General features: G+C 48.8%; 1 long non-coding RNA gene across 1 annotated transcript; it reads left to right on the top strand.

Annotated features, from left to right (window-relative positions):
- Positions 1-13,817: 13,817 nt before the first annotated feature.
- Positions 13,818-23,706, top strand: LOC309879853. Its single transcript, XR_014317855.1, has 3 exons — positions 13,818-13,873; positions 22,171-22,289; positions 23,614-23,706. It is a non-coding gene; the product is annotated as an uncharacterized lncRNA (long non-coding RNA).
- Positions 23,707-27,219: the final 3,513 nt, after the last annotated feature.

Below are 27,219 nucleotides of genomic sequence, written 5' to 3'. Positions count from 1 at the left end.
TTTAGCCAGGCACACTTACCAAAAACAAAAAACCACCATGGGGCGGTCTCTGCTCAGAGAGGGAGGTCCCAGAAGGCTGCATATCAGCCCACAGCATGCTTTGGGATGTGCTGTACGGACGCTGAGCAGCTGGGTCCCTCTGGACCGCTGGGCTCTCACTAGCAGAGCTGGCCATAGGACTCAGAACAGGTGTTATGAATTTTGAGGCTTTGCTTTTTTTTTTTTTTATAAAGCGGCGCAAGAGCATCTGGTCTGTCGTGCTCTGAGGTCATTTAATGATTTCCAGGACTGCCAGGAAATAGAAAATTCTTCTGCAGTGTAGAATGTGTAGAGCAAACAAATATATATACATATGCAGGGAAACAGGGCAGGGTGTAGTATTTTATGAAATATTACAGTGAAGCGGCTTCCAGCGATTTTGCCTTAGGAAGCTGCGCAGCTGTTTCAAGCTGTCAAGCACTCAGGGAGATGATCTGTATTTGCATGACAAAGGCAAAAAAAACAACATAGCATCTGCATTACTTCTTTCTTTGTGTGCCATGCTGGGGTGCCTTCCAGCTCCTCTCTCAGATAGGGGATAGGGCTGATTCTGCCTGCAGCCAAGGATCACGGAGGTGTTACCTTGTCGCCAAAACCCACCTTTTATCTGGAGAACGTGATGTTTTGGGCTGCAGCCCAACAACCCAAATGGAAGTTTAATGAAGCCAGTGGGAATCTTTCCATGAAGTGCTCAAGGGTTTGCCTTGGATTTCGTTTGCTCTCTGTAGATCTGACCCAAGGCCAGTGGAATGACTCTTATTTTGGGATATGCACACTGTCCCTTTGAGGAATGTTTCAGAGGTTAGGAAGAGCTCACCTCCGGATGAGTACCAGGGTCCTGCTTCCCCATGGAGCAAGTGGGGTCCCACGGACCTCCTCATCCCTGATATCTTAATGAGGTGCTCATAAGGACATTGAGTGTTGCTGCCAGGGGCTCCTAGTACGAATCACCCACCGCCTGCAAGGCAGCTGTGCACGCTCATGCTGTTTTCCAACTGGCCATCAACATCTGCTTTGTCAATGTATTGATTTTTTTTCTTAGACAACTCACTGATGAATTTCCACAACATGTGATTTTTATTTAATCTGCCTTGTTCTCTCTAGGAACAAGCAAGCGTGTTGTAGCTTTCCAGAGAACAGAAACTGTGCTTGCCAACCCACCTGTGTTTGGCTCTTTTTGCAGAGATAAGGATGTATTCATTTCACTAGTGTGGGAGTACCTTTGTAAAACTCTCCAGATCCATGTAATCTGGTGCTTGAGAACCTACAGTAATTCAGCATTACCATCTCTGTAGCAGTTATTAAATGTACCTGGATTACAACAGCACCCAGGGGCTTTAATTGACCCTGGGGCTGCACACTATGCAGACAGAGCTGAAAAGATCCCCTGCCTAGTGTAATCGCATAAAATAGCCAAACAAGTTACTGTTAATCCTCCTGTTTTACATCTCAGGGATTGGGGAATGGAGAGAGCGATTATTTTCCAAAGTTTGTGCAGAGACGAAGCTGTGAGTGCTGCTCCCTGGACTCCCACACCATAGCACCAGGACCCCCAGCAGGTGCCACTTGTGTTTCCCATTTGGTCTTGCTGATGGCTCCTGTAGATCCCGACCTTTTGTAGTGGGAAGCCCTATAAAGCTCTTTTAGGAGCAACTGCTCTGTCATGTCATTTAAAGCTTGGCTTTCTCCTTGAGGAAACTGAAGTTTTCCTTTCACTCTTGAAACTTGTGGTGTCTTCAGCTGCTGCATTACAGGAGATCAATCAATATGATCCGGCATGAAATTTTCTCAACAGCTCCATCCCATCCAGGATTTGTATTTTCTGAAAGCTGTCCCAAAAGCGATGATGAATGCGTGCATCGCTTTGGATCTGCTCAGAGCAAGTGGTATGCCAGAATTATTACAGACTTTAAAAGTCAAACGTGGGAGTAATAAAATGCTTAAACAGATTATCGTGCTTTGATGGTCCTGCTCAGGTAGAGGAGTGCATCTTTGCACCTCTTTTGCATGCATGACCTCTCTTCCCGTTAATCCAAAGGACGGCCAGACTTCACTGCCAGAAAACTTTTTTTTTTTTTGCTCTATCTGGATGAAACTGGGTGAAACAGCAAGGACTGGACAGTCTGATTGCAACACATGGGTAGGGGCTGCAGTTTGTGGTATGCTGGAGCCGAGATTGGGTGCAGCAGAGCCTGGCTTGAGGCAGGGACTGTAGATGCACAACTCTGCTAATACTTTGGGACAGATTTATACATATGGTGATTGGAGACAGACTGCCCTGCAGCATGATTTGTTTGGGTTTGCAGATTTCGAAGTGCTCTAATTGCCTTTTAAACAGCCATCCCTTTATTTCAGGAAACCTGCCTCAGGCCTTCCCCGTTCAAATTCCAGATTCCCATGGAAATCCAGGAGTCTGGGAACATTTCAGGCTGGTGTTTATGCTTTGTGGTGTCTTGGCTTTTTCTGTCAATGTTAGACGCTACATGTAAAGCAAATACTATAGAAAAATACCAAAATAAAGATCTTAAGAAAGGGTTCACCTTTAATTTTGTTGACAAGATGGGAAACAGAGCTTTAACCCCAAGCCTTTCATCATGTTGCAGTTACCCAGGCTTAGAATAAACAGTCTGAAGACAGCAGGATAGCACACGGCTTGCCAGTGGTTTGCTTCATTCAAGTCTTACCTACCAAATGTTCAGGCTAGGCCAGCTCTGTTCTTTATGTATTTTGTGGCATTCTGTGAGCTTTCTAGGAAAAAAAAAAAAAAGTTTCCCATTACAAGTTCCTGCAACCAAATATAGTTCTAGCTCCTACTCTAAGAGCACTTTTGATGTGCTGTTCAAAGCAAATCCATCGAAGGAGGATCCTGTTAATAAAACTCGGGAGACGCGAGAGGTCAAGTAACGCGAGTAAACAGAGCTTTCTGTCTGCTTGGAGCTCCTATTCAAAGCCGAGAGGAATTTGTCCTGCTGAAAAAGCTAGTTTTAAATATGGAGGTTGCTCTTTGAACCGGAAAAAATTACTTCATGCTTTTGGATTGCATAAAGACACACATCTATGTTTTTCTGGTACTCCCAAATCTATCCAGGGACAACTCCTATTTGATATTTACTTTCCATCAAAAGAAACTCCAAACCAGCATACTTAAGCCTTTGGTGTTCTTTAGATTTGTAACGGCATTTTAGCAAGTCAGTAACAGAATCATTTGTAATGTGAGATGAGTTGTCATTGTTTACATTTACCACCTAATTAGAACTTAGAATCACAGGATATCCCGAGTTGGAGGGGATCCATAAGGATCATCGAGTCCAACTCCTGGCACCAACTTAAATTAGTGTCAGACAAGGCATCAGTAATACAAACTCTCCCATTTAGGCAGCAGTATAACTCAGTGAATTTAAAAGACACCAAGCTGGCAAAAAAATTGCTTCTTCCTCAAGTCTGTCCATTTTCACCTGACAGCTTTTTGGGGGAGTACGCAGGTATCTCATGCAGCACCTGTGGATTCATAGCAGAGGTGAATATGTCAGTCAATATGTAAGTCTTAACCTTTTTTTGTGGTTTCTGGGGTTCATGCATCACTTCTGAATGGAGTCCAAGGTATTTGATCTCCTCTGTAGGCTCATGATGAAGCCATATTTCCCCATAGATATGTGCAAGCTCAGCTTAATGAGCCTCCCAGCTCTGTTACAGCTTCTAAACGGTTGTCTGCGATCATGTCATCAGCTTAAGCTACATCAAGCTTTTGTCAGGCAATTTTTGCAATATTAGAGCAATGCTAAATTGACCTGATTTACTGTCCTTAGAACTATTCCCACATAACTGGAATGCCCGAACAATTAATGTTCGATGTGTCGTATGCCTTTGGCTTGAACTCAGCCAGACTACAATGCTAATGGCTTTCATATGGCTTTATTCCCCCCCACCCTGGAAAGGAAAAAGGACAGCTTTGCGTTGACATGCTAGGAAGATTAACGCTGATTAGGTTTTTGAAGGCAAAACTTCCCCCAGAATGAGGTATGATGCCAGGGCTAGCTGTTAATACAATCCCAGCATATCTGGTGCTGTGCCCTTGGCCCAGGGCTGGGAAGATTCAGTTTTGCTCAGCCTGTTGGATGCTGTTGGATGTTTTCAAGCTGCTCTTGCAGGACAGCGCTGCTTTCAGTGGTGAGGGCCAGCCTGTGGGCATGTAACCTGGGGAAAAGGTCAAGTGGATAAAAATTTCCATGAGTATATGCTGATTTTAGGATAGCATGTGCGCAAGTGGAGGAGATCCAAGTTCTGGCTTGAACTGCATCAATAAACAATTTGGCATTTAATTAGTCAAAGAGAAACTTTGGGGGGGAAAAAAGTTCTTGATTAAAGAGCGCTTGAAATCTTGTCTGTTGATCTTTTAAAATAATAATTAAAAAATAAAAGACCAAAGTGTTCTGGATTTAATTAGATACTTAGTTTGTGAAGAGATTTCTCTATACTGTTGAAAGCTAGTTCCCTTGTTTAACATCAGGAGTGATTTGTTTTCAACAAGAATTGTTGCACAACTAAATGTTAAACTCTTCATTGTAAAAGGACCAAAGTAAAACATTTTGGCTTTACTGACAACATTTCTAGTGTTTTCCCAAGCAAAATAAATGTGATGAACTCTGCACAAATTCATTAATGACTTCGTTTAGCCCCCATGTACAGTGTTGATGAGGAGCATGGGAATGAGATCGAATAAAAAAGAGTTTGTTGGCTCACAAAATGCTTATTTTCAATCTTTCAGTTAGGTTCCCAGAGACGTTCTCTGCCTGAACTTCTGTATTTTAGCCTCCACATCTTCAGTACACCCTTACTGTATCTCAGGAGAGACATGCATGGAGAGACAGACGGCAGGGCGGTACTAGTCACTGCTGGCCCTGAAACGAATTCAGTGGGCAGGAGCCATTCCAGGGACAGAGACCAAGTCCCAGCTGGATGTGTCCTTGGAGAAACATTTCTTCCCTGCTTCCTACAAGCTCTGAAGACCCAGTGTTCCTGAAAATGAAGTCACTTGAGTCTGCCTGGAACACATTGGATGTCTTCCTTGCTCAGCGTACGTTTTCCACGTTCTTCGTGGAGTCGGGGTTGGGTTTGTCTTGCTTAGCAATAGGCATCTAGAAATATGTTACTTTGCCCACACTTGTACGCACTGATAAGAGCTAGAGGAGGAGACGGTGCCTTCAGGAGGTGCATCCTGCTGCTGCCAGGCTGGGTGTCCATCTTCGATGTGTCTCCATCCACAGAGGTCAGACGTGCACTTTCTAATAGATGCCAGACTTGTAGACATCTGGCTGTGTGATGATGAGGTCTGTACATCTTTCTCTGCAAGATATAGTGGAAACCCTCCCATACGTCTGTAGGCCTGGTATTTTTCCACCTCCCTATTTTATCAAATGATTAATAGTAATAAAATGTGGCAATTTATCATTGAATTTCTGGCGTACAACTGAGACTCCAGTCCTTGTGTTCCACCAGCCAGAATCATTTTTAAAGGAAGTGCAGGCGGATGCTGCAGCCTTACACGTACATAGCTGGAGGAGGTGCTGGTGATCTGCAGGAGATTGCCCCAGACAGCAGTTGGCCAGGGCTATCTTTAGCTGAGGAACCTCTGTTTTTGAAATGTGCTGGATTTTTGTTGTTGTTCTTTTTCCCAGAAAGAGACTCACGGTATCACTTTCATTTGCACATGGCCTGGTGCTTTCAGCTGGCTTTCCACCCTCCCTTTCACTTAACTGGGATAACTCCAGCGGGCAAAATACTTTGTCTGACAGAATGCTTATGCCCCAGATGTCTTATATGGGAGTCCTGCATGTGAGGTACTGATCTGAAGGAGCTGTAGCCTGCCTTTGGGAAGTCTGCCCTGTATACTGGGTAGCAGGCAGCCCACTGGGCTGGATTCCCTGCATCTGCCAGGTTTTCACCAGTTGTATCTGTTCTAGTTTCAGGTTGGTGCCAGCAAGATTCACGTCTCCCATAGCTGATAGGGACAGCTGCATGCAGGGGAAGCTATCTGTACCCAACAGCAATGACCAGTCACATTTCCCTGTAGTACACCACCTTGGGGGATTCATTTGCTGCTGCTGTTACAGAGATAAGGAGGCTAATTGCAGCTGAAAATTTCATTTCTGATGGCACACCCAGCCCCATAGTTCTTTTTTCTCTGCCTCTTGTCATTCGATAACCCTGAGCTTCTTGTCAGAGTGAGGGCTGCCAGCAGCAATGGAGAGAGGTGCTCATCTCTTGGCACAGATGCTTTATGTAGCCACAAACCCAGAGGGCTCCTACAGCTCTTGCTGCTCCCTCTTGCTCCTGCCTATTCCTAACATCCAGAAGTGGCCCTGCAGAAGCCACTTCCTGTTTTTTCAGTCCTCCAGCAAGGTTATCAAAACAAGACAGCTTTATCAAGAAAAAGCATGCCTCACCAAATAAAAACTGGAAGATTTGGCTTCGTTTGAAGGTTTTGGATCTCATTGAAATACCTCAGCGTGGGCACAGGCACTGTGTCAACCATGTGGGCCATCAGCCTCGTAAAATGCATATTGTGTGTGAGCTTCTGTGTGCCCTGAAACCTCAAACCCACTCTTTCAGTGTAACCTGAACTTATAATTTCTGGCTAGGGAGACTGAATTAAGAGAAGCCTGTGGTATCCTTCAGGGATGGAAAAGAGCATTTTTGGAAAACCTGAACTGGCCACAGCCTGCTGAACATCCAGCGAATAGCTGCTGACAGGAAGATAGCACATGGTGTATGCTCTGTGGGGACTCGCTCCCTTCTTTCCTCTCCTTCTTGGCTTCGTGCCTTCTACTAGCAATTTCCATGGCTATCGTCCTGATGACATTCCTGTCTCATTCATTCCTCAGCTTTTGGACGTGGTCATCAGTCACAGAGCAAAAATCCTGACCTGGTTTGGCTCAGAACTGGTCACTGTTCCCAGCCCTCCCCACAAGCCCCTACGCAGATTTCTGTGGCTGTGGACGCCTACAACTCTTTGAGTCTCACGAGCAGCACTGAGAACCAGCTCCATCCACAGCTCCAAGGGGGCCTCCCTTTCTTCCAAGTGACTCACAGTCGACATCCACGAAGGCCCTTTCTTCCAGAAGGCACCCAAAGACCCTGGACGTGTTGCAAAAAAAAGGCAAAAGTCATTTGGAAACTGCTGTAACATTGGGCCAAAATGTACAAAAAAAAAAAAAAAATTGCAAAGTGGGGTTTGCCTCCACAGGGAAGAGGCTGGCTGAAATACATTCCTCCCACCTACCTTCAGACAGACTGAGTCATGCTGTGCAGCTGCTTCTCTCCCTCTGTTGGCTGCAGAGTCCTGCTTACCTAGCTTAGTGGGCCTTTTAACTTCTAGAGTCCTTGCAGGGTTCTTTATTACCATAATTTCTCTTCTCAGTGGAATTTGGTGCACTTACTTAGCAAGTCAGTAGGCAGCATTTCTGGATGCTCATGCAACACGTTGAACCATAGCCTCAGCTCAGCCTAACACAATGCACAGAGAGAGAAAGAACATTGGGAGCTTGCTCCTTTTAGGCTCCTGATTTTAATAGGTGAGGATTGAAAGGAAATTGCCACTGCTGGGGTGGATGCACAAGGAATGAGCAACTACTGATGGGCACTGGACGTCCCCAGTGCTGCTCTGATGGAAGCACAGGGAGAAGCTCCACAGGTCTGTGAAACTCCAGGCTTTGAAGTTTTCAGGTAATCTGCAAAAGCTCTCAGTTATATCTGTGAGAAGTCCCAGAAGTGCAAATATTTTTACTTCTTATGGGCCTCCTTGCTATTGAGATAGGCTGAAGTGCCCTTGGTCCTTCTGTGTGGTGGTAGGAGCTTGCCCAGCCACTGAGCAGCTGGTTTGTGTTTTAATATAACACAGGAATAGACTAAAGAGCATAAAACTTATGGTTTTAAGGCAGGCAAAAATTGTTTGGGCACATGAGAAGGATGCTTGCAAATTTTGGTTAACGTTGTGTGTGTCTGAAGGCAGAATTTGGATTTAAGGATCGGTTCTCTACAGTGCTGAGTGAGAGGAGGCTAATTTTAACAAAGCTATTTTTCCCATAGCGTTTCATATTTCTGTGACTGCACATCCCACTGTACAGCCCTCACCGCAGTTATTACATCATGAACTTAATATCTCTCCCTGGGAAATGAAAGACTTCTTAGGAAAAAAAATAAAAAGAGGGGAGAAAAAGAAGGAAGTGTTCGAAAAAATCCAGAAAACCTCCGATTCCTCTAGGGTCCCCAGCTGTGCTGTGTGTTGTCCCAGCTGAGCTCCAGATATTTCCGCTCCGCGCGTTAATGCATTCAAGGAGAAATCAAAGCGGCTGTCTTGAGCGTGCTCCGGACCCGGGGTGTACGTCCTACCTCGGAACAACCCTAATCCCTGAGGTTGCAGTCCTTTAATCTTCCCTCCGTATGGGATTAGGGCTGAGCACAAGCTTTCCGGAGCTCATTAGGGCTTTCTGCCTGTCGGGGTGTGAACCCACAGGCAAATCTTCAGATGCTTCACGGCCCCTGTGGTCTGGAAGCCACAGCCCCTGCCAGATCACTTCGGGTGATGCAGCGATTTTTTCCTTCCAAGGTAAGGGGAGGAAAAGCAGCGCTTCTCTTGTCACCATTGCGTGTCTTGTCACTGCTGCTCTCCAAAAGGATGCCTCCGCTGGTGGGTGGCCAAGCACCGATGGCCTCGAGGCAGCCCTGGGTGGCAATTGATGCAGCACACCAAGAAGGGACTGCTGGATGCCTTGCCTCATGAGGTGGATTCAGTCTAATGCCAGCTGAACCCAACCCTGAGCACAAAGCCAGGGTTTGGTGAGTCATAAATGAGAACCCTTGCCACAGTCCCCTTGTCCTCGTGTCCTTAAGGAATCTCTGCACAGGGTTGTCACCATGAGGCAAAGCAGAACCTTGTGCCACAGCACCACTGCTCTTGGGGCCGGCTCTGCAAGGTGGGAGCCTCCTCTCCAGCCTGGTGCCTGCATCCCTGCAGAAGCATTTCAAGGCAAAGCAGGAGCGTGACGAACTGAATGCCTGGCAAAAATGATCTGGCTGCCTCCTCGATGAAGATGCAAGGAGCTGGGCTGACCTTGACTGGTGGATTCATGCATGTGGTTTTCCTGGTTCGTAAATCTCCGAGTTCTGAGCTGCTGTGGCTGTCGTGCAGACATCCCCCAGCCCTAGTGCCCTGTGCTGTCCCTCAGGCTTCAGCAGGATGGGGTTCGTGTCCTTGCCAAAAGGCCCCTTCCCTCCAGGTTCCCTGTTCCCTCTGATTGCTTGCTTAGATGGGAAGTTTGGTAGCTGAGAAAAAAGCCACGTCACTTACCAGCTAATAAAGGGAAAACTGGAATGGCAGGCAAAAGCCATCACGTGGATTTATTTTTTTTGGAAGCCTACCTACATTTGTATGTATTCTGCGTTTCTATGAATGCTCAGATATAGGATGTCCTCACGTGGATTTTCCTCCAGCAACTTCAAAACATTCTTTCCATTGACTTCAGTGGCAAGAGCTCAACTGGAGGCAAAGAAACAAAGCAGTTTGGGGAAAAAATGAAGTGAAAAGTGATAAAATGTAGTATTACTTGTGTAGGATTGCATTTCTTGGAATTTGAGTGATTTTTATCATCGGCTACAAGACTGCCAGAATTTAGGCTATTGCTTCATGATTCTGCTTTGAAAATACTTGAATTCAGTGGAAATAGCTGAAAGCCAACAACTGCAGAAGCATTAACACTGAGAGCAGCTGACAACAAGGGAAGAAAAACTGCTTGAGAAGGGCAATAGTCATGTTGTTGGGGGTTCAAGAAACACAGGCTTTATCCCTGGTTTTGCCAGGGACTTTGAGTGATTTTTGGTGTATATTGATTGACCTCAAAGGTTAAGACGGGCTGTGACATGATCTGAACCACAGCAGGGGTTCATTTCTCTGGAACAGCCCTGAAACTAGCCCAGGTTCCTCATCCAAAGTGAAGCCTGCCTTTCCCCAAAGGATTTGTGTTTCCTTCCAAGCTTGCATCTACTTACAGGCAATAGGAAGAGAAAGGTGGTTTTGAGAGCACATGAATTTCGGAATAGAAAATTATGGTGTTTTGGTGAGCTTCTTGTGCTCTGCTGAGCTCCAACTCACAGTAGAGGTGGGGTTAAGGACTGAGTGAGAAGAGCCAGATTTGTACCTCGTAGCTCAAGTGTTGGATTTAGGCACAAGATGGATGGTCGCTACAGGGCAGATGCTGTTAGGTGTCATTATAAGGCGAATGCTGAGGATCTGTGTGGCCCTGCTTTTCTTCCTTCTCCTTCCCATGCCTAATTGCCATGTTCCAGATGGGGAGAAACATACCTTGGTAATTTCTTTTCTTTATTTAGGCCAACAGAAAGGGCAAAGGCAATGTGTAATGGGTTTTAGCCTTAATATCCTTCTACCCCTGGTTACAAGGCTATAGGATGCGATTGCGTAGCTGTAGGAGGAGGTCCTGGAGCTTTGCCCCAGCATACTCTTTGGTAAGCCCCATCACACATTCAGTAGCTTTTAGGCTATTTTGACAAGCTGTCCTCCAAGCAGCCACCACCGAGTGCGAAGGAGTCGGGGAGATTTGCTGATAATTAGAAGTACTGCGAGGAGGAGAACGTGTCGTGAAAGAGCTCCAAAAAAAAGTGAAATAACGGCTCCCTTCCTAAAAAGGAAATATCCCAGTATGTTTTTCCTGGCAGAGGACTGCTGTCAGGGTCAAGATCAGCAAGCAGTGCCCCTCGCCACCACTGCCTGCGTGGTGCTCAGGAGATGTATGACAAGCATACATCTCCTGACACATAGCAGGGGACTTCACACCTTATAAAATCCCCTTAATTTAGCTGTAACTTTGCAATAAGCAAACTTCAACCTAAATAGTGTATCTGTCCTATAAAGAAGCTACTGTTTTCTGGCATGCAACCTCAGGCCATTAATCTCACTGCTCACGTTGCTCCGATCCTCCCTGGGGCTTAACAAATGTTTCGGGCACATTGTTAGCACAACAAATTAAAGTGGGAACTTGGGAAATGATACGCTGAGAGTTTATTTGCACGGTTTAGCAGCATAGACTCTTCTTCAACTGTGGAGCACAGGCATGGGTCCCTCCCTGCAGTGTAGGGAAGGTGGTAGTAGAGGAAAACCAAATACACCATGGGACTCTTCAGCATGGGATGGCCCAACATGGCCAGAGCAGCTGCTCAGAACAGCTGTGTTCCCCATAATTTAGCCTCTTGACCTATGCAAGCTTTTATTTTATAGTTCTTTTCTCCGTATTCAGCCCTTCATTTCTCCAGAAGTTTCTCTGCCCCAAAAGGTTCCTTGACAGCATCTGACCGCCCGATGTCTCAGCTTGCTTGAGGAGTTGGATGAAACTCATGTCTTTCAGGACGTATCAGGTGAACTTCCAATGGCTGCTTGTGCAATCCAGCTCAGCATGGCTTTTCAGATTTATTTGTCACCCCAGCTCTCAGCCCAGCCATGGCTTGCTTTGTGCCACCTAGTGCTTACATTTCTTGGAGTCTTTTCAAATAAGATCTTGCGTCTTCGCAAAACCAACCAGTTCATGGCATGGCTTATTGGGAAATAGAAATTCAGAGGTGGCAATCGTGCCTTACTGGGAAACACGAATTCCTGTTGCATCTCAGAAGTGGCAGTCATCTTGCTGAAGGTCTCAGCAGAGTCCTCACCCTCATCCTTCTGATTTCAGAATGACATCTAACACCAGCACAACCAAAACTACACAACCTACAATCAGTAGGAAGCACGTGGCCGCTTTGACATCGTTGTTCCACATATTTTAAGATCATGGATCACGAACAGGGAAATTTGTTCCAGAAAAAAAAATCACTGGTGCCATTCATTCATGTCCAACCCCAGTTACTGAGGTTAGTCTGTGGATTAACACGTGCGTGCATCGCTAGGTGTAGGCATGCACACACACATCACTTCAAGCCAGGGTGGTTCTCCTGCAGAAAAAAGGGGTGAAGTCTTGCCCTGATTCATGCGATGGGCATTTGCAGACGTGTCTCCCAGCACAGTATCCTTGGCCAAGCTGGGCATAGAGCCGGAGGGCGGAGGAGTGAGGCTCAGTCCTGGGAGGCTGAATTTTGGCTGCCCATGCTCCATGGCAGACCTGGCTCAAAAAATCTCAGCAGCCAATCTGCAATTTCTGCCTTAAAAGCCAGTGAAACATCTGATGGGGTTTGCTTTTGCTTTGCTTTCTTCATCTTTTCTTTCAGGAGCAGCAAAAGCAGGAGTGAAGCCAGAGCGATTACTGGGGTTATGGAGCTGCCTGGTTTTACTAAAGTCACAGGTTCTGCCCCAAAATCCCAGCTCGCTGGGGCTCAGGGAGTCTCCAGTCCTCTGTGGGAAGGATCCATGGGAAAGCTTCAGCAGGAACCCCCTAAAAACCCACTGGAATAAGTGATGGTGGCTGTGAGGAAAGAAAATTCTGGTATTTTCTTAAGAAACCCTAACTTTTAAGGTAACAGCAGGACTTTCCCAAGTTTTGACTCATCTTTTTTGGATGGGCTGTGGCCAGAGGTGGAAGCTTGGCTTCCCATGAGGTGGCTACGAGGTCCCTGGTGGAGGCCACTGCAGCAGGGAGAGCACAGCTCCCACGTGCTTGGGAAATCCTTGATAGCACAAACTTCTTCAAAGTCCTTGGGTTCACCTTGCGGGTTTCTCACTTCCCCCCCACCCCCCCCTTATTTGCTTGTTGGCCTGAAAGCTTAATTTTTTTGGAACTGGATGTTCCCTTACAGAGACGACAGCCGCATGGCTAATTCCCACTCATTGGACACCTTTCCTGGGGCAAATTCCCCCTTTTTCTGTGCCTCTCCAGCTCATTAGCTCCAGGCTGGGAGTTAGGCCATCGGCTAGCTTTGAATTTGGTTGTTTTCTTTTCTGTCCTTGGCACAGGAGGGACACAGGCCATGACTAAACTTTTCTGGTTCTGGTGCCAGCACAATCATGTGAGAGGTTCAGAGGCTGAAGAAAATGCTTCGGAATCGCATCTGAAAAAGGAGATTTTGCAGCTTTTTGTACATCGGGCTGCAGATGAAGAGGAGGCAGAAGTCAGACAACGGCAACCATCAAGCATTTTCCAGCCTGGTGCATCTCTGGTAGCAGCCAGAAGTAGGTACCCTATGGCAGAGGAGTGGCAGGGTGAGAAAGGAGCTGACAAAACCCAAATAAACCTGGGACCTGCTCTCGGGAGCTCTTGGGTAGGGTTTTCTGGGACATTGATGGGAAATGGGTCCCTGCTCACAGAGGTCAGCATCCCAGCATCTTGCCCTTGCTGCTCACAAGCCCTGAGCACATGCAGGAGGAGGCAGCCAGCACCCACCGCTGCTTCCCTCATCCTGCTTCCCCTAACGAGGCTGTTTGTGGCCTTGGGCATCGTTTCACCCACATTAATCATTCCCCTTCTCCATCCTAGGACAGGAACAGGGGCACAAGGGACGTGTGGTGCATGCAGGCAGCCCTGGGCTCTGGCCTAGTGCCCGTGTCAGTGCTCTCTGCCTGCCCTTCATGTTTTCCTACAAACCAATGTGAGGCTTGTAAAACTGCCGTCCCTTCCACATTAACCCAGCTCACACCTCTGCTTCTTCCAGGGGCTCGGCTCCAGCGGAGCTCAGAGCTGCAGGAAGCTCCCCAGCTTTGAGGAAAAAAACAGAAAAAAAGACAAATGGGGTTGGTCCTCTGGCCGTGCAACAGGCAAGATGCTCCTGTGGATGGCTCCGTGATGGCAATCTCCACCCCACCTGTCCCAAGCTTGCAAGACTGGAAGTATTTGGCCAAAATGTAAGTAAGTAAATGGAAGAAAAAATATCTTTTTGTTCTTTTTGTTTGTTTGTTTTCCTCTCCTCGGGTGTAAGCGGAGGTGCAGAGCCACGTGGAGGGGGGGTAATTGGGGTTTTGGACACGAAGCATCATGGGTGGCGTCCTGGCCAGCTGTGTGCTTAGATCAGCCTGGACCTGGAAATGTTCCTGCTCCTTGCTGGCTCCTTTTGTCCCCCTCTGTGCCCCCTCCACCACCTGAACGAGTGGGGTTTACAGACCCTGGAGCTGGCAGGAAAGGGAAGCAAACCCAAAAAACATGTGAGCTGCCTTGTTATTGTCCTCACCTGATGAAACAAACAGTTAGAAGCCCCCAATGAAAGGCATCTCTGGGGGGGAGGCTTGCAGCCAGCTCATAAATCAAAAGTGCACCTAACTTTTTCCCTCCTGGCTGTGCCAGCTCTGTTTGGCTTGGCAGCCCGTCCTCATTTTCAGGGCATTAAGGAACCGAATTAAATAATTGAGAACCTTTTCCTTTGCTAGCGCTGTCCCTTGGCCTGCTGTGAGAAACATCTCAAATAATTTTCTTCAGACAGGATCTTCTGTGAAGCTATTTTATTCGCAATTGCAATGGCAGGCATCCTGTCAATCAGGAGCGCATTTTAGTAAACAATTCCTAACCTTTTATTCCCCATTACCCGACGCCTGATCACCTCCCCTGTTTCCTCATTGGCTGAGTACTACAGGTTAACAAGCTACTGGACGCTCCTCTATACCATATATGTACAATATTTCTTTTTTTCTACCCTTTAATTTCTCCTTTCTGATGTTTTGAGAACTTGTGCTCTTTGTTTTACTGTTCACAGAATCATGGAATCGCAGAATTTCTAGGTTGGAAGAGACCTCAAGATCATCGAGTCCAACCTCTGACCTAACGCTAACAGTCCCCACTAAACCATTTCCCTAAGCTCTACATCTAAACGTCTTTTAAAGACCTCCAGGGATGGTGACTCCACCACTTCCCTGGGCAGCCTGTTCCAATGCCTCACAACCCTTTCAGTAAAGAAGTTCCTCCTAAGATCTAACCTAAACCTCCCCTGGCTCAACTTAAGCCCATTCCCCCTCGTCCTGTCACCAGGCACGTGGGAGAACAGGCCAACCCCCACCTCACTACAGCCTCCCTTGAGGTACCTATAGAGAGCGATAAGGTTGCCCCTGAGCCTCCTCTTCTCCAGGCTGAACAAGCCCAGCTCCCTCAGCCGCTCCTCGTAGGACTTGTTCTCCAGGCCCCTCACCAGCTTCGTCGCCCTTCTCTGCACCCGCTCAAGCACCTCGATGTCCTTCTTGTAGTGAGGGGCCCAAAACTGAACACAGTACTCGAGGTGCGGCCTCACCAGAGCCAAGTACAGGGGGACGATCACCTCCCTAGCCCTGCTGGCCACACTGCTTCTTATGCAAGCCAGGATGCCGTTGGCCTTCTTGGCCACCTGAGCACACTGCTGGCTCATATTCAGCCGACTGTCCACCATCACTCCCAGGTCCTTCTCTGCCTGGCAGCTTTCCAACCATTCCTCTCCCAGCCTGTAGCTCTGCTTGGGGTTATTGCGCCCCAGGTGCAGGACCCGGCACTTGGCCTTGTTGAACTTCATGCAGTTGACCTCAGCCCATCGGTGCAGCCTATCCAGATCCTCCTGCAGAGCTTTCCTACCCTCGAGCAGATCGACACACGCACCTAACTTGGTGTCATCTGCGAACTTACTGAGGGTGCACTCGATGCCCTCGTCCAGATCATCGATGAAGATATTAAAGAGGACCGGCCCCAGCACTGAGCCCTGGGGGACGCCACTAGTGACTGGCCTCCAACTGGACTTGGCTCCATTCACCACGACTCTTTGGGCCCGGCTATCCAGCCAGTTTCTAACCCAACGAAGTGTGTGCCAGTCCAAGCCAAGAGCAGCCAGTTTCTTGAGGAGAATGCTGTGGGAGACGGTGTCAAAAGCCTTGCTGAAGTCAAGGTAGACCACATCCACAGCCTTTCCCTCATCCACCCAGCGCGTCACTTTGTCATAGAAGGAGATCAGGTTCGTCAAGCAGGACCTGCCTTTCACAAACCCATGCTGACTGGGCCTGATCGCCTGCTTGCCCTGCAAGTGCTGCATGATGACTCTCAAGATAATCCGCTCCATGAGCTTCCCTGGCACTGAGGTCAAACTGACAGGCCTGTAGTTTCCCGGGTCTGCCCTCCGGCCCTTCTTGTAGATGGGCATCACGTTTGCTAGCCGCCAGTCAACTGGGACCTCCCCTGATAGCCAGGACAGCTGATAAATGATGGAAAGCGGCTTGGCCAGCTCCTCTCTCAGTACCCTTGGGTGGATCCCATCCGGCCCCATCGACTTGTGCACATCCAAGTGCCGTAGCAGGTCACCAACCATTTCTTCATGGATAGTGAGGGCCACATTCTGCTCCCCATCCCTTTCCACCAGCTCAGGGTACTGGGTATCCAGAGAACAACCGGTATTGCCGCTAAAGACTGAGGCAAAGAAGGCATTAAGCACCTCCGCCTTTTCCTTATCTTTTGTAACTAGGTTTCCCCCTGCATCCAGTAAAGTATGTTGATTTTGAAAGAATTATTCTCACACTGCTCATCCTGTTTTTCTCAAGAAACGTTCTGGATTAATTGGAAATGCTGCTTTTTTCCTCCATCCTATCACTAATCCATTGAGAATAGGTATTACTAAAAGAAAATACATCATTTCTATGTATATATACACACCCCTCTAATAATTAATTATTATTTCTTAAGATAAAGAACAACATTCACAAACTAATAAGGATTCTTCTAGTGGGGATTGAATACCCTCCTTTTTCTCCCACTTCCAGAGAGTGTTCCCTGGAAACACTCAAATTCTGTGTAATTCAATCCCTTTTACTCATTAATACATTAAGAATTCTTCTGAGGAGAAGTTGAAGGTTTACAACAGATAGTTTTAACAGTTTTAAGCTTAAAAGTCTTTGTTAAGTTTGCAGTCTCTCAGGTATCAGGGCTTTTTAACTGATGTTTTTACCCAGGTATGAGTCCACCCTTTCTCACCCATTCTTACTGTCGTCTCGGTAGTCAGGAGCTCTTGGAACATTCCGTCCCACTCAGGTTGCAGTTTCAGATCTCTCCACGTCTGCATCAGATCCCAATCTCCTGCTCGGAATGGATGAATCAGGACTTCCAAGGGTGGGGTTTGAGCTAACAGTCCCCGGGTCCTGAGAGATGACAAAGAGGATGATAGCCCAAGTATATAGTTCTTAAGAAAAGCATCTTTTGTTTGAAGTTGAGGTAATTCATTCCCTTTGTCCATGTACAGCAACTTTTACTTCTTTTTAGTTTTGTGTAGAGGTAGCTCAGCAGTTCTCTGAATCCTCTCTGGATTTATTCTTTGTTCTCCCTCAGACGCCAGATGCCCTAAATACTTGACTTCTCCTTCTACATATTGTAATTTATTTTCCTACACTTTCAAGCCCTGTTTTGCCAGAAAGACGAATAGCTTGTTGGTGGCTTCCTTCTCAACTGTTTTCTTCTGTCCTGACAATAAAAGATCATCCATGTTACTCCAGAATTTGTTCTAGAACTTGCCCAAAAAAACCCTGAGGTAAAATTGTCCATCTGTATTGCTGCTTCCACACCATTTCAGAGTCTTTCCATTCAAAGGCAAATATATCTTTGCTCTCAGGGTCTGAGAGCACCCCATTAATAATGCCGTTATTCCAGCCTAACAATTTACTGCTTGAACGCCCAATTTCATCATCAAATCCTTTCCCAACAAGGTAGTCCCTGCCTCGGGTGCATACAATAATTGCCCAGTGATCATTCTATCCCTAGTCTCAGCTCGGTGTCCCCAAAAAGTGGCACCGTTATCCCAGTCCCTTCTACCCCCATCACCTTTAGGGTTTCATTAGTTAATTTAAGCCTTAATACTTTACAGGCCGGTGATAACCTGGCTGCCTCAGTGTATTGGGTTCACATGGCAAGGTTCTGGTAGCGGGGGAGCTGCAGGGGTAGCCCCTGGGAGAGGAATCCAGGCAGCTGCCCCCTGTTAGATAAGGACCCGTTTCAGCCAGCTCCAAAGGGGCCCACCGCTGTCCGGAGCCAAGCCATGAGCAATGCAGTTTAAATCTCTATGAGAGCAGACCCAAGAAAAGGAAAAAAAATTCTGCACAACAGCAGCTGGGAGAGCGAGGAGAGAGAAACCTCCCTGCAGACACCAAGGTCAGTGCCGAGGAGGGGGAGCGCAGTGCAGAGGTGCTCCAGGTGCCGGAGCCGAAGCCCCCCCACGGCCCACAGAGAGGCCCCTGGTGGGGAAGGCAGACCCCCGCTGCCCATGGTGTGCCGCAGCGGAGCAGATCTCTGTGCTGCAGCACATTTCAGAGCAGCCCAGGAAGGTCGGCACCCCACAACAGAGCAGGGGGAAGAGTGACCGTGAAGGAGCAGGGGGAACGAAGCACCACAGACCCGTAACGATAATTGTAGAGTGATCCCCATTGAGGTACACTTTTTTCCTTTGTCAGGGAACCCGCTTTCTGAGAAGCCCTGACTCCCCTATTCTGAATTTATAACAGCAATCTCTCCTCCTTCTTCCACTCTGGATACTCCTATCTGAAGTGGCCAGCCTGGCCACGCTTAAAACATCTTCTCAGAGCCTGTCCCTGCTAGGATTTAGGCTGCAACACAGGTAGCTTTCTTTGTCTGCTATTCCTCCATCTCTCTTCCTCTCCTTTCCATCCTGGGCCCTCTATCTCCCCCCACCTCACTACCCAGTACACTGTGAATACCATTTGTTTTGCTCTCTCCTTTTCCTTCTCATCTCTCCTCCTGGCATACACCTTCATGCCACCTGCACTGCTCACTCCATCCTCCCACTTTCTGGAGCTTTTCCTGTCTATCTGGCCAAGCTTTAATCACTAAATGAACTTTAAAGAGCCCATGGGCTACCAGGTCCTCAGGATTCATCCCGGAGTACTTTCTAATTCTGACCCCGAGTCTCTCCTAGGGTTTCTATGTTGTGGGTTGTTGTTATTGCAGTTGGATAAGCAGATATTTCTGCTCTATCGGAATTACTCTTGGTCTGGAAGGGGCTGTTAGTTTCCCATTCTTGCATAGCTGCCTGGCGAATCATTCCCCTCCAAAACATTCTTCTCCAGTGAGTAACATACTCAAGATTGACATTTCCCCCCCAGGAATACAAATTAGGCCTTAGAAACAGATTTGACTGTTCTGCTAGGCCCTCAGTTAAAGACTTCATTTCCTTCTTAAAACTCCCAACCTCTCTGCTGGTAAGGGGGGAGTGGCACCGGCTCCGCATCGGCCCTGCACGACCCCAAGACCCCACTGGGACCCCCCACCTCTGCTCCTGCCTCTCCGCACTCCCCAGCGCGACTTCTCCAGGGACAGCATCAACTGCAGTCCCTGTCTCCCCTCCTGGAGCACCTGCCGCTGCCTCCGGTGTGATATTAGGATTATAGGGAGCATAACTTCACTCCTCCTCCGAAAACAGAACCTTATTGTTTGCATATGAATTTCAAGCCTGAATTTTCATCAGACCCGTATTTTGGCCAAAATACTGAAGTTCCTTTTATTATATTTTTAGGTCAGACAGTTACACAGTATCAAACCATTTTTAATTATATATTTTTAAATCTTTTTTTCCCTACTTTTTGGCTTGTCTTTCCAAATCCTTACCATTCTCTCCAAAGGGCTATCTTTAGGCACAATCCCGGGGTCTCCAACCCCACTGCTGACTCTTGGAACCCTTAATCCCCAGCTCTTCCTGACGTGCTGCTGAGGACTTCACCACCCACAGGGTACCACACGCCTTCACCTAGGATTAGGACAGAGGTGGGGTGTACTGCCAAGCACCTCACCATGCTCAGGTACCGTACACCTAAGGGCCCAAGACTCTCTTTCACTCCTCTCCTCTCTCTTTCGCTTCATCCCTCTCCAGCTCGGGGGACTTTGGTTCGTCCCCTTGTGGGACTACAGAGCCTCGCGGATGAGGACTCCACACTCTCTGCACTAAAAGTGCATCTCATCCACACTTATTCACACCAGTGTCTCCCTGAACCCAACCTGAGGCAAGATACGGTAAAATTTCCCTTACCTCGGTCCGTGCACGGCTTCCCGGTCCAGGTTATCAGCAGTAATCCCAGTGCCTGTTCCCGATCCGGGCTGGAATATATGTGGGCTGTGTCCGTGTATGTCTGTGCTGGCCTCCCTTCTCCCCAGAGCTTCGCAGAGCCTGTCTTTAAATTAACAGCCTCGGTCCTTTGCTGGCCGTACCGAGATGACCCACCACCCGTGACGGGATCACTGAAATCAGCGGGGTGCACCTTCCTGTCTGTGCTGGCAAGAAATCTGCGGCAGGTGACAAGATCCCAGACGAGCCCCCAAATTGTGAGAAACATCTCAAATAATTTTCTTCAGACAGGATCTTCTGTGAAGCTATTTTATTTGCGATTGCAATGGCGGGCGGCCTGTCAATCAGGAGCGCATTTTGGTAAACAAATCCTAACCTTTTATTCCCTATTACCCGGTGCCTGATCACCTCCCCTGTTTCCTCATTGGCTGAGTACTACAGGTTCACAAGCTACTCGATGCTCCTCTATACCATATATGTACAGTTTTTCTTTTTTTCTACCCTTTAATTTCTCCTTTCTGATGTTTTGAGAACTTGTGCTCTTTGTTTTACTGTTCTCACACTGTGCATCCTGTTTTTCTCAAGCTTCTACCTTATTTTGGAACAGTGAGGCCTTCTACTGCCTGCTTATCTACTTAGCATTTCTCTTTATTATGACTACGCAACTACCTTGGAATACAGAAAATTGGTTCTCTACTGCAAAAACACAACTTTGTTTCTCACCCTGCCACCAGGCTCATTGAGGGACGGGCAGCTGGGCTTTGCCTGCTTTTTATCCACATCCACACTGGGGAAGAGCTCAGGATGGTCGCTGCCACCCATCTCAGCAGCCCCTCTCCTCCTCCACATGTCCCTTCTGCTCTGATCTCATTTGTCTTTCTCCTGCCCCTGTGATGAGCGGTGGATGCAGGCTTTTATTTATTTATTTTTTTTTTTCCATAAAAAATTTGGTGTTCATCCCAAGGGGCCGGGGAGGGCTGATGCCCCTTTTCAGCCCCGAATCGGTTGCATTGATCCAGAAGCAGGACAGGGAGGATTTTTCCAGAGCATCCCAGCAGCGTGGCCGCCAGGAACATCAGGCTCTCCCTCCTGGCTTTTATTTGCTTCGAAATACCGTCCAGACATTTCTGATGAAAAACCAGGGGGAAATGGGCCAAACAATGAAGGTTTTGAGGATGCGTTTTCAGCCCTGCGCTCAGCCCTGCGCTGCTGGGAGGTGAAGGGCAGGGGGAGAGCAGGTTGGAGGGAGGTGGAAAGGCAGAATGAGGAGTTTAATGAGCTGGTTTGGAGGCTGCGAGGGCCAGGCTGGGCATTTTGGGGCTGCTCTCTAGCAAATCTTTAGTGGTAGTGACAATTTTAACATGTTGTAACACAAAAACCTGCCAGTGCTGCTTTCCAGCTCTATGTTCCCCTCTCCATGCTGCTGCACCAAGGCAAGCAGAACACTGGGAGGGAGCTTCTGAAGCATGCTGTGCTGAGCAGGTACAAAAATTGCTATTAAATGACTTAAATTCCCCTTAAATAACTTTATATTTCACCCCGCACAGCCTTGGCAATGATGAAGGTGTGTGCTGTCAGCAGAGGGTTTCTCCCAGCCCAGCTTGCAAGGAGCCGTGGCGATGCTTTCTGAGAAACCGGTGTAAATGAAGGAAGGGAAAAAATTAATAATTGGAGGAAATTACTCGAAATTCTGCCTGCTAGCTAGCCTCCAGCCTCTGGAAAACGTCGCTGTGCGGCTGCAGCGGCTGGGCTGCTGCGGGCATGTGAAGGCAGGAAGAAAAATGACCCCGTGTCGCTCTTACAAACAGCTTCCCGAAAGCAGCCTGCGGCTAGGAATGCTGCTGGATGCAATCCCTTGGAGGAGGAGAAAGTCCAGGGAACGTATTTTTGTCTTTCCGAAGGATAAATCATCCGAGCCTGAGGCTGCCCTGGAAAAGTTGTAGCTTGGGGGCATTGCTGGGGTGCCGGACAGGGAGGATCTCACACCCCGTGATTTATGGTGGGGCTGAACCCCCCTGGGGCTGCCAGGAGGTTTCCTGACATTTGCAGACCCAAGAAAGGTTTGCCAAGATGCTGGCCTCAGAAGAAGGGGTCGTAAAATATTTTCTGTTTCAAACAAATCTCCTCTTCCCTCCCCAGCCACAGTGTGGTGCTTGGCTCTGCTCCTCGCCATCCCGTGCCCAAAACCAGCCTCCTGCAGCCGAAATCTGCTTGGCATCGGTGGGCTTTAAGCACTGCCTCGTGCCCTCTGAGCTCAGGTGAGTGGCCGTGGCGTGGGTCAACCCTGCTCAACCACTGCTAAAATAGAAAATATATATAAATATAACCTGTGGCACTCCTATGGGGCTGCACGGGAGTCAGGGAGCTGAATCCCGGGGATCCTGGCCCCCAGAGCAGTGCAGGTGGTTGGGGATGGGGAGATCTCAGTGCCTGAAGCCACTGCGCTGGAAATTGGTGCTGAATTCTCTCCTGACCCCCAGCAAGGTTGCTAAAATGGGATAAAAAAAGCCATAATCCATCCTGGCTCCAGGACAGGGGCAGTATGGGCGGGATGGGTTTTGTTCCCAGTCCCCGCCGTGCCCACACTGGTTCCCGGTCCTGAACAGCACCATGATAATTTCTCGAGGTTCTCCCAGCCCCGGGGACATCCGAGCTCAAAAATAAACCCGCAGCAGAGACGGGGGAGCAGGGAAAGGGCAGCCGACCCCGCTGGCAAAGCTGTGCAGCCGCCAGCCAAGGATGCCTCCGAAGAGGGTGCCAAGGGAGGAAGGAAGGGCTAATTACTGCTAATTGCATTGCACTGCAGCTCGTCTGTCGGGGAAGGGCCCTTCCCCAAGGAAAAGGGGGCTCCCTGTCTGCAGCAGCCCCAGGGGCTATGTGGGATGGGGCTCTCCTCCTCCTACCCCACAGAGGAGCAAGCTCACAGGTGGGTTTTGTCCTGGTGGACCCCAAAGCTGCTGCTATTTGCACGGTTTGCCAGATCTGACTAAATTCCCCTTCTTTTCCACCAAATCTTAGAGCAAGAAAATAATCAGGGGGAGCACCAGACAGACCCCAAGAGCACCTTCCCAGGAGCTAGAAACACCCCTGCATGGTGCAAAGTTTGCCCAGCTCGGTGACCCCCCCACTTTATCCGTGCCGTAAGGCTCTGTAGAGCCATCCAGGCTTGTCCTCAAGCTTCTCCCTTTTTTCTTCCCCTCTTCAGCCTCCTTTCCCCTCTTTCCCCCTCCTCCGCCAGGCTGGCAGCGCCCCAGCCATGAGCTCACACCGTTCGCCGCTGGGTCCCGGATGTGCATGGGAGGCAGCGGGACAGCAAAAAATGAGTGCAGAAAAAAAAAAAAAATGAATTAAAGGAAGCTCTGTGCAGCTCCCGTAGGGTTTTTTTATTAGGGGGGCAATAATCACAATAATGGGGGGAGCTGGGTCCTGTTTCGGGAGGACCACTGAGGTCTGAGCCACGGTGCGGGTTCAGGGGTCTGCAGGAGGTGCAGAGCATCTTGCAGGAGCAGGTCTGCAGGGGGGACAGGTGGTACATTTTAATCATAATTTTGTTTTATTTTATTTTTTTCTCCCCTTTTACAGCTCCCCAGGCATGGCAACTGGGTGTTACTCCTGCAGGGGATGCGATCAATGATAAATTCGGGGTCACAGTGTCTCCCTTGGCATAACCACCTGAAGGTATGTGCAAGTGGAAAGAAGCGCAGGGGGGGCTCTGATTTTCACCTCTGCCTCCTACAGCCTCCTGGCACCAGGCACTGCACCTTTTCCTGCTTGCTGCTGTTTTAAAAGAGCGACCCAATTAATCTTGCTGGCATCCTTTTCTTGCAGGAAAATCCGTACAAAGAGACATCAGGACCTTTGGGGCAGAATTGACAAGTGCTACTTGGTTTTGGAGCAGAGCCCGGACACGGGGCACATCCCGATGCAAGAGTGTGCAAAATACTCCAGGTAAAGCCCCCCCTGTGTCATCCCGAGGTGCTGGGGGTGCTTTGGTGCAAATATAACGACTGATGGAGCGTTATTTGTGCTCCGTGCTCGCCAGAGCCTCCCCTTGGCACTCAACAGGAGCTGCTGCAGGATGCAGCTTGGGCACTGTGGCCTCGATTCTCAAACTCCTCCAACCCACCGAGGGCTGCTGTCGGCATTCCCAGGGCTTCGCAGCCGGGAAATAGCAGCCATCTCTGCGGAGAGCCTGATGTCACAAGATTTTTCAGCCTGATTTCCAGAGCAGCAGTCTGGATGCGCTTCAAACCTCTGACTGCTTTTTCCAACCAGCGTTGTTGCTTAGGATTTTGGGGGGGATTTTTTTTTTTTTTTTTTTTTTTTCCGGGCTCTCCCTTCCCCAGCTCTCAGCCTGTCTTGCGGAGCTGCCGATTGAGCAATCGGTGTCTGTTCCTTAGACACGTCACCGTGGAAATTCCTGAGATTGCTGGTGGGGACCCACACGAAATTAGCCCGGGCTGGGGAGGAGGAAGAGAAGGAGGAGGAGGAGAGGAGGAGGAGGAGGCAGCTACCCAGGAGATGGGTTTGCTGCGGGAGCAAATCCTTTCTGCTCGTCCTCTCCGGGAGCAGCCACTTCCAGGGGCTGGCTGTCAAGAAGATTTGTGAGGGGCTGTTCTTCTCCCCTCTCCTTTTTACGTGACCACCAGCACCAGCCGGCCCCACAGAGGAACACAGCTTGCGCGGGGCTGAGCAGGACACAGCGCACTCTTTTGCAATCAGCTTGGCTCTGGATTGCAAAAAAAAATAAATGCCTTTTTAATTTTTTTTTCCCCAAAAAAAATATTAAAAAGGAGCTGTTCAGTGGCTGCCTGTCACAAGGGGAAGAGGGGTGGGAATGAGGTGCCAGTTTCACAGCGCTTCTTGCTGATGCTGAAATTCTCCCCTCCCGCTTTCAGGATGAAGCCACGCCAGGCACCTGGGGGCTCGTTTCGCTCTCCCCAGCAGCAGATGCTTTTGTGCTTGTCGGCCAAACCCAAAAATCTGCCTTGGCCTGCTGGGAAATGGGAGGTAAGAGGCTGTTTGGTGAGGACGCCCTGACTTGTCCCGCTTCAGGGAGCATCCTCCCTTGGGAATCGCTCACTGGGAGAATTAGCGTGGCTTTATTTTATCCCCTACCATGAGCTGCACATGGTCCACATTTTACCACTGCAGAGCGAGATGTAGCTCCTCTGTGGTCCACTGAAGGGTTTTTTTGTGTCAACACCTGCATTTTTGGGTTCCCCTCTGGGCTACGTGCTGCTTTTAGGCCCATATGGATGCCTACAACCTGCTCTGCATCTGGGTTTTCAGGTGCAAAGAAGGGGTGCTCCTAAGGGAGCACCCTCACGGCCACAATAAAAAGCACAGAGAGCAATAAAAGCATTTGAGGAGCTGGGTGTGCACATCTTCAGGGGCTTTTCCAAACTCGTTTTTGACTTCCAGCAGTTTTGGAAGTGAGAAGATAAGGCAGTGAGCGTGGCACTGCCATGGGTTAGTGGGGAACGTCAGGCTCGCTGCAGTGAGCCTGATCAGTTCTCCCTGTCTGCAGAATTAATCACTTAAGGCCTTTCAGGTTTCTACTTCCAGTTCTTTGATCATGCTCAAAATCTGCAGGTTCCCTACACGGGCTATGTAACATACATTAATTACATGCAAATTAAATGATTCCTGCCTTGTTATCAAGCGTGACAATGCCTTTGGCCTTTGCCTTTGTGCAGTGGAGCCCCTCACATCTGGGACAAGGACTCCAGCAGCACACTGGGGTGGTTTCACCCCACAAGCTGCTGGGGTAGAAAGGGAATTTTGGGGTTTTCCTGCATTTTTCTCTGCTGGAGAAGGGAGCTGCAGCTCACCCAAGGGTATGGGTGACCTCTGGGAGCCATGCGTGGACTCCAGCATCTTTCACCTGCCAAAGCAGGTTTGGAGGCTGTTTTTTTGGGCAGGTTTGAGAGCTGGGTGTTATTCTCAGGTATTTCCCTGACCATGAGCTGAGCTAGGAGGGTGCATGCCTCAGTCACAAACCACTTGGGTTGGCGTGGTCCCCCTTTGGCTCACCCATCCCAAAAGCTTCTCAGCATGGTTGTCCCAAAATCTCCCCTTCCCTGGGGTGGTGAAACAACCACACCATGTTTAAAAATATAGGTGGCATCCCCAAAGCTTCAGCCCCTCCATCTGCCCTCCCAGCCTCTCTTTCCAGGAGGCCAAAGGGGTGCCTGTGTGTGAGGCTTCAGACCCGAATCCATGGGGTTACATCTCCCTGATAGCGGGATTTCGCGGAGCAAGGCGGTGAGGTCACGGCAGCCGGCCGCACTTTTATTTCCGCGGGGTCTCTATAGCAGCCAGCGACAAAACAAAACATATATTCCTCCGAAGCAGAGTTTCCTGGCTGGTGGCGCTCATTTTTCTTTACGAGCTGACTTTGGAAGAGAGCGGAGCGGCAGCTCATGGAAAATGGGATGTCTTTCTCCCCGCTGTCTGCTCCTCCGTCCCGGCAGATAAAGGTTAGACATCTGTTTCAGATCTGCTTTAACCGAAGGACGGACCCGCTCCTGCCGTCCCATAAATCATGCAGAGTGCAGGCCCTGCTAATTGCTGGGGCTCTTTGTCCCAAGATGTCCAGTGCAGCCGTGGGCAGGCAGTGCCCACGCTTCCTGCCTTTCCCTAGCGGTCCCTCAGTGCTCTGAAGCTGGACATCACCCACACGGGTGAGGGTCTGGGGACTCCCATGTGCCCAAATCTCACTTGGGTACATCCCCTATTTTCAGGAGCACCCCGGGTGAAAAGACACATGTTTCCCTAAAACCTTCACCTCAGAATTATGCTTACAGCATACGGCGTTGCTTCAAGCGTGGCGTTCCTGGAAAACCCACGGAGATGTGTATCTGTACATTTAGGTTATTTTAGATTGGCTTCTTGTACCGATGCAATAAACTTAATACCGGCTAATAAAACATTTCAGAGCCACTTTGCCTCCCCTTGTTAAGGTTTCCCTAGATGGAGATAATTAAATGCAAAACTACAGCGTTAAGAAAACCCAACCAAGCACTCAAAAGCTGGTGCTTTCCCACATTTAAGGGTCTGGCTGCAAAGCTTAACTCTGCTCCATATCCTCCTCTCCATTTTTACAGTACCATCAGCACCATAAAGGATTACGTCTCGGCCCTGGTGTTGAGTCCTGAGGTTTTCACCAGCAGCCTCGTAGCTCGC

The sequence above is a fragment of the Aythya marila genome, assembly GCF_965140915.1.
Source record: "Aythya marila genome assembly, chromosome: 6".
Classification (NCBI taxonomy): domain Eukaryota; kingdom Metazoa; phylum Chordata; class Aves; order Anseriformes; family Anatidae; genus Aythya; species Aythya marila.
This window is presented reverse-complemented; position numbering and strand designations above follow the sequence as displayed.